Here is an 8,296-nt window from a genome sequence, read left to right as displayed (position 1 = left end):
GTCAGACATAGGATTGTGTCAGAGTTACTTGGGACCATGAACTCTGAGAGTTCGACGTCTGTAATCCAATCTATGAATTTCCACAACAGGAAATCTTCACTCCTAGTTCCTTGCCTGGAGACTTGTTCAGTTTACGCTAGTTTCTTTGAGTCATGAGCAAGGATGGTTTTACTGGGCCATCAGGAGGGACAGCTAACCCCCAGTTTTCCCTCCTTCCTCTGTCCCCTTCCTCCTCTCCCATGGCAACCCATTTACCCCATGGCAGGTGGTCCTGGAATTTTTAGGGTTAGATGGACACAACTTTTGAAGAGGATCCGACTCATTGTTTTCCCTCTTTCCCACCAAACAGGCCAAGGGAAATGGTCCCAGGGAGAAGTGTTTCTAGGATGCCATGAGGTACTTGGCCCAAGACCCCAATCAAAGTCATAAACATTTACCTTCTTGAAACCAAACCAGAGCCTGAGAAATGCCTGACTCATTTTCCCTGGTCTTCCTAAGATTCATTCTGAGATCATCTCATCATCATTCCAAGAGGAAAAGCTTTTGTTTAATCATTTTAATAAAATATACTGCATTTAAGTTACTGACATCTTAAAACTTCTTTGCCATGAGTATCAGTCATTTTTAAAATATCAAGCTTGGGTCAGGTCCCTTTTGCTCTGTGAGCCCCACCTCAACCCTTGCAAAGTATGAGTAATGTGACTTCTCATCTCCCTATCTCCCTAGAATTTTGCAGAAGTCCCGGCAAGGATCATCCCCATGAAGATGTTTTGTTTTTTTAAGAAAACACTGCTCTTATAAACCAAGGATATGATTCATAAAATTAAATGAAAGTAAATGTTATTTTAAGAATATATAAGAATAGATATTTTTCATCACGGTTCACACTTGTAATGTTTGTGGGGAATCTATATTGAGCTGGTGGGGGGAGAAAGACGGAAGGAGGGGTGAGTGGTATGGTTGTGGGGTGAGTGGAAGGGACTGTGTTCCTGATAAATGGCCTTTGGCCCTACTGGTCTTCAATGTGATTCAGGGTAAGTCTGAGAGGAGCAGACACACCTTTTCCATCCTTCTGATTGTGGCCCCCAAGAATGGTCTTCCAGACCCCAAGTACTTGAGCCACTCAACTCAGAAGGACCCCCATCACAAAGCCTTTCTTAGTCAACCTCATGCTTGTCCCAAGCCTCTCCACCAGCCTATTGCTACAACCTGCGGTGTTCTCCCTACGCCTGACCTTCCGCCCTGATTGCTCTCCAGTCGCAAATACTCAGACAATACAAACATTGGGAAATCAGAGGAAGTCTAGATGGCCCTTGACCAGAGGTTTACAGAGACTAAGGCTTTACAGGCACTGAGAGAGGCTACATCCTGGGATTCAGCCAGGTTTTGATGGATGGACAAGTGCAGGGGTTTTTTTAAAGGTATTTCTGGCTTGGTAGAAAGGACACAGATACAGCTTGAGCAAAGGCCTAGAATATGATGTGTTCATCAAATTGGGTGGAAGCCCACTGGGAAGGTGTTAGGGTCAGGGTCAAAGTGCGGCAGTGGGGGAATCTGGGAAGGAAGGCTGAGGTCAGTCAGTCTAGGAAGGTGAGGAGTTTGTGCTCCACTCTTATAGTAATAAGATGAACGTGTCATAGCAACATGTCATTTTAATCACCCCCAATTAAGACAGTTTTGATAATAAAATTAGTTATTTTTAATAATAAATTATAATTAATTTTATATAATATATAAATATTTAATGTATATTATATAACATATAGTCAAAATTATATTAATTAATTAATTAATTAATTAAAATTAATTAATAATTATGCTGGAACAAAATATGTAAATTAACACCTTCCCAAAGCATCTGGTCATCCTAGCAGGAAAGGGTCACAGGTGCCCTATTGGTGTAACCTCATATGGTCTGAGGCTACCAGTCTGGAGGCCCGATGGCCCCCTCCCTGCATTCCATCCAGCAGGCTCACTGCTTTCCATAGCTCCAAGGGCCACCACTCACACCGAAACCAACCTTGGATCACTATGTGTAGTGGCTGTGACACGAGGCGATGTAAATGGCGGCATGAGACACTCGGAAGAACACTGACCAGGGGGACAGGTGAATTCCATTTTATCCCTAGAGCCTGTGTCTCTCACTATGTTACCCTGGGCCTCGACTAACCCCGTCCATCATTTGAGAATCACGGAGTTTCAGGGAGGGAACTAAGAACTCTGACAAAGGACCTCACAAAATCTGCCCTGAGAGCGCTTTTCTTGGAACACATGACTATCTCCACCCACTGGAGCAGGGAAGGCTGCGCTCCCAAGTCAGGCAGGCCGAGGTCCCTGGCACGCCCACCCTCTTTCTGACTGAGCCTTTCTCAGAAGCTTCTCTTTGAGAGACTCAGGTAGAAGTACAGATGCCAGGAGCCAGCAGAGAAGTTCTAGGGAATGGCGCTTATTCAGAGAAATCACTGGAGTTCCTTTCAGGGGCAGCAAGCCTCCGGACCTCTCCTGCTACCTAGCGGACTTCAGCCCCGAAAGCGGATCAGGGAGTCACCTCCCAGCGTCTGGAGGCAGATGCCAACAGACCACCAGCAGGGTGACCACATGACAGTTCACTGGGGTCAGCAGCTCTGCTGGTCCCAGACAAGTCTTGAAGAGGGGAGCAAGACCCGAAAGCAGATGGGAAGGAAGGTACCTTCCATTTGCAAAAAACTAAATAGAATTTGCTCACATCCCTGATGCCAAACGCTTTATCTGTTCTTTCAAGGAATCCTAAACCTAACTCCCTTTTAAGTGGCACAGCATCACCTGCCCCTGGAGCACCGAAGTGTGGGCATGAAATATTGGCGGGGTGGGGGAGGAGCGGGTCTTAAAGTCTTCTGATAGCACACAGATGCCCAACCCAGAACCAGGGATATCATCAAAAGGTTTCTCTGGGGAGCAGACCCTTTGATGGCAATTGTCATGCAGAGACTACTGGAGGGTAAAGAAGCAAGACCCAACAGAGAGAAAGTGTGTTGTAGAAGTCACAATGCAGGTCTTGGCCAATCCCACAGGAAGCTTTAGAACTGGGCAGGAAGACCCAGGCTTTCATACTCCATATCGATCTGTCACTGGGGCTAGCTGCTCCCGGAAAAGGTCATGACTCCAGGCAATACAGCCCTCATCAGCCAAAGGCAGTTTGAACAGTTCAGAGCATTTGGCTGCCCACGCACACGCTCAGTAGATGGGGAAGGAGCACAGCGGTCCTGGGTGGGAGGATCTGGCTGCCCACCAGGGAATCCATCACGCCCCAGCCCTTGTGCTGGGTGCACACCCACTCAGTGATACAATAGGTCCTAGAAAACTCCTCTGGGAATCTGATGGGACACTTCTTCTCACGAAACTTGTAAGAGGAGGGCTAGTAGGGTGAACGAGGCCCCCTCCTCACTGCCGCAGCTGGTCTTGAGGCTGTAAATAATACTGGGATATTCTGATTTATAATAAGACATGTATGTTTGAGGTTCAACCTTATTTTTGGCACCGACCTCCTAAAACCCTCAGAGTTTCCTGTAATGAGAGCGTTAACGAGGCCTTTTCTTATGTTAATGTGATGGCTTTTGGAAAACACCCAAGAATGAGCTGGTTGCTAGAGGAGCCAACCTTGTGATTAGAGGGTTGGAAACTTCAGTCCCACACCCCCAACCTCCAAGGAGGGGAGAGGGACTCTGGAGACTGATGGAGGCATCACCAACGGCCAGTGGCTTCATCCATCACGGCTATGTAATGAAGCCTCCATAAAACCTCAGAAGGACACGGTTCAGCCAGCTTCTGGTTATTGAGTCCGTGGAAATTTGGGGAGAGTGGTGCCCTTCAAGACAGCATGGAGCCCCATGCCCTTTCCCCACACCCTGCCCTATGACTCTCTTCCATCTGTCTCTTCCTGAGTGAAATCTTTTACAATAAACCAGTAATCACATAAGTAAAAGTGTTTCTCTGAATTCCGTGAGCCGCTCTAGCACATCAATCAAACCCAAAGAGGTGGGTCGTGGGAACCTCCACGCTACAGCCAGTCCCTCAGAAGCACAGGGGACAAACCTCATCTTGCCCTAGGCGTGGGCAGTCTCATAGGAATGAGTCCTTGCCCCGTGAGGTCTGATGCTATCTCCAGGTAGATCTTGTCAGAAGTAAGTTGAATTGTAGAACACCCAGCATGTGTCAGAGAACCGCTTGGAACTCGCACACACATACACACTGAAACTAAGATCAGAATCATAGATACTTACTACTCCTTCCTCCATCACTCCTTCTAGATTTCCCTCCACCTTAGCTAATACCTCTCCTGGCCCAGGTGGCGTGACTTCAGGGCTGACTCCTCCTTCTTGAGGAGTTCAGTCCCTGGTCATCTGTTCTTCTCAGACATTCACCTGTCCATCAAAATTGGATGAAGGTGTATCAATAGGTATTCGGCCAAGTGGATCACATGGAAGCCAAGCAGGTCTCCTCTGCCCTCATCAGGTAAAACCAGCTCTACCTCCTCTTCCTGGCCTGGGGTAATTACCCCACCACGATGGTCACTCCTTCCTGTCCTTGCCTTTGGGTCTCTTAGCCAGCAAGTTGAATGAGACAGGGTATAGCTTGAGGTTTAATGAGACTCCTGCTGGAAAGCCTGGTTTTTCTTTAGGGAACCAGGACTTCTGAACCCACAGAGTAGGAATAGGGATAGGAAACACAATGTCCCCCAAGTGAGTCTTTGGGAGTGACGGTAAGTAGGGTCATTCCTATTGATACCTGGATCTGTGATTTTTAGCTATTGGGCATATACAGTACTAATGAGTTGATCGAGGGCATATATCTTCCCCCAAAGGCTCTAGTTCCATGGGCTAGGGTTGGGGCTGGGGAGACTTGGGGCCGCTATTGTACTCCCTGGACATGCTTTAGCTCTGGTTTGCCCCAGACTGGCTTAATTTTGCTGGTAAAGAAGAGACTGACATGCCCACCAGTATCATTTGAGATACTGGTGAGACAGCACTGTGACAAAGGCATGTGGGTGTGTGTTCAGCGTAGTTCAAAGTCATGTCTGCACAAAGAGGCAGCTCTCACTTTCAGGGAGTTCTGTCTCACATGAGGAAAGCATTTAGCTTCTCTAAGCCTCACTCTTTTATCCTTCTAATGAGCGGAGTCAGAGCCCTCATCTCAGAAGTTGATCTGGAGGATTAAATCAGAGAACACGCGCACACTACCCAGGCCTTGGCACGCGGAGCACGGATGTACCAGAAACAGCCACAATTGTTTATTATTTAACCCAAGGTGGCTGCAGGCTGAACTCTACAGGAAAATGAGTTTGTAGAATGTTCCTTCCAAGGACTTCAAGCAACTTCGGGAAAGGCTGGGAGCAAATGCCCGCTGGTTCTCTTCTGTAGAGGGAGAACGGAGGCCCTGGCATGGGAAGAACACATACTGCAGATGACACGGGCTCTGGGACCCGAGGCCTCGCCTACCCTGCGTGGCCTGAAGGATTTTGCTTCTGTCCTTGGGCCTTGGTTTTTCCATCTGAAAAGGAGAGGGTGGAAGACAGCTTGTTCTGAGGTCCTACTCAGTTTCTCTAGTTGTGTGGTCTCAGGGGAAATTGAAGTCAGAGCCCTAAAACAAAGGTGGGAGCCTGGATTCCCGGGGGACACAACCCACCTAATCATTCTTGCTCTTTAGGGACCAGGTAGGGAGCCAGGGGCTCTGTTTCCAAAGGGGACAGAGGACTCATCTCCCACCGGAGTCACTCCCGATCACAGACTTCCATCTGTCCACGCACCAGCAGCAATGCCAAGGACATCTGCCTTAGGTGAGTGCTGGCTGGGAGGTCACTGAGAGAGAACACAGAAGGAAGCCAGACAGCGCCTCCTTGCAGAAAGCAGCTGAACCAAACGGAACAGCTGCCGACCCCAGATGGTGGGAGAGATAGGGTTAATATTTCACGCAGAAGCTCCCCAGACAGCAGAGAGCTCAAGTCTGGGGGCAGGTGCCGCAAAATGCAAATAACCGCCCACCTGGCTGGCATCACTGAGTACTCACCCAGCTGTGACGCCGGGCATCACTCCATCCCCAGACTCCTCTAGGACTCCCCCGCCCCCCACCCCCTCTACCTGGCATTCCTCCTGGTTCCTTTTCCAAAGCACAGGTATTCCTGGAAAACCATGCCCAAGGCAACAGGTCTGATTTGAAACCCTGAGTCAGGTTAAGGGAGGAATATGAGAATTCCATTGTCTTACACTTTGAACCCCTTCCCAGCAACTTCTTCTGAGGTCCCTAAAAGTCATGACTGATACAATTATCAGGAACTTCCTTGGGGCCCCTGAGTGGCTCAGTGGGTTAAGTGCCGGACTCTTGATTTCAACTCAGGTCATGATCTCAGGGTCCTGGAATGGAGCCCTGCCTCAGGCTCCACACTCTGGGGAGTCAGCTGAGATTGTCTTTCCTCTCCCTCTGCCCCGCCCCTTTCTGCCTCTCTATCTCTCTCTCAAATAAATAAATAAATCTTAAAACAAAACAAAACTTATTCTCCCTCGTCGCCCACAAGACTCTGTAGAAGACCATCCTTCTGGACCAGGGGGGACCACAGCCCAGCCTGCCTTCTCCGAGCGGAGGATTGGCTCCCTCTAGTGGAAGGTCGGTGCAAGGCGCGGAGAATCGGGGATGACAGAAGTCCCTCTTCAGAACACATTTCAGGCATCAATCCATTTAACCCTCCCAACTTGTTAACCCCATTTCCAGAAAGGGAATCTGAGCTCAAGATCCTTACTCCACATCTTTTCCTACATCCCATGGTTGATGAGCACAGGCTTTCATCTAGTAGACAACAGTAGGCATTTCCTTTGGTCCCAGGACAGGAGTGTTCTGGGCCTTTACCCTGAGGACGCTCCTAGAGGGAAGGAGCTGCCTAATTTGAAGATCAAAGCCCTTGACCTATTGATGTGACATCCACAAGAGGTGTCTAGTCCCCCTGGGCAGAGCCCCTGTGCCATTCCCACCTCCATGTATTTACATAGATCCTCAACAAAGACTGTCTGCTGGAGCAGAGGGACCCTAGTCAAAAGCAGGGCTGAGCACAGAATGCGGAGGCATCTGGGCAAACGTCCCTAAAATGCATCCAAGCCAGTGTTTGCTGCAGTGGTCCATTCCCCCAGGAGCACAGGATTTCCATAGTCTGCAGCAACCGTCCACTAGAGGGAACCTATCTTCGGCACCTAGGAAGCACGTGGGGCCTGTCTGCACAGTGGGTCCTTGACTATGGCCTTCTAAACCCTGTCTTGATGTGTGTTCAGGGGAAGAAGACTTTAACTAGATCAGTGCCTCTCATGCCTGGCTGTTTGCTGGAACTCTGGCTATGGGGGGCAGCAGTCTCCAAGGGACAGGGGCCTCCAATGTCAGCATCATGCAGACCACTCCATTTGCCCTGGCTGACAGACAGCTTGGGATTCCCCCTGCAGTCTCACTTGGGGAAATGCTTTGTCAACTACAAGGAACTTGGAAAACCACATCACTCTGTCTGAAATCTTTATCTGCTACCCAGGTTGATAGCCTCTGATGCTGAGATCCAAGACCCTTATAACTAGGGTTCCGGAAATCCTTCATCCAGCCTAAGTTCTAACTTGTCACTGTCCTGGGTTCTAGCAGAGTCGGCCGGGTCTGTCTCACACCTCTGCTTGACACATCCAGGCACAGCGCTGAGCCCCTGGCAGGAGCGGCTCCCCTCTCTTGTGACCACTTTCCCTTCTTCTTCTTCTCTGGAGCACGGGCTTTTCAGTGAAGAGGAAGTGGAACCCTGAAGATGCGCCAACACCGAACATCTCCCGGTCTTAGATTGGGGCTGACTACACTCCCCTTTTCATCACCCATCCCTGCCCGGCACTGGGTGGAAAATGTGTGTCTTAGTCCCAGCCCACTGCTTCCCTTTCTTACATCCCAGAGGCCCTCCCGGGGCCCAGTGCCTACTTTGCGATTTCAGATCTCATTTCATCATTCCGCGACGGTGACCCTGCCGAGGGAAAGGCTTCCCCTATCTCCCCTTAACTCTCCACTTCCTTATAGAATAATGGATCGCAACTCTATAAAAGTTGGGCAGAGCCCCCAGAGGAGCAGAGAGGTTGAGACAAACCCAGACACCTTCATGGGTTTAGGAAATGGGGACCATGCTCTGATGAGTGGCTTTTTGTTGTGGCCAGTCTCCACACAAGGAGTGTGCAGGAGAGGCAGGAGAGGCAGGGCTGGTCTAACACCAAGCGCCAGCTCACACTCATCCCTTGCCTCAGCTGCCTGCCTCTTCTCC

Source organism: Mustela nigripes, chromosome 16 (assembly GCF_022355385.1).
Source record: "Mustela nigripes isolate SB6536 chromosome 16, MUSNIG.SB6536, whole genome shotgun sequence".
In the NCBI taxonomy this organism is placed as follows: Eukaryota; Metazoa; Chordata; class Mammalia; order Carnivora; family Mustelidae; genus Mustela; species Mustela nigripes.
This window is presented reverse-complemented; position numbering follows the sequence as displayed.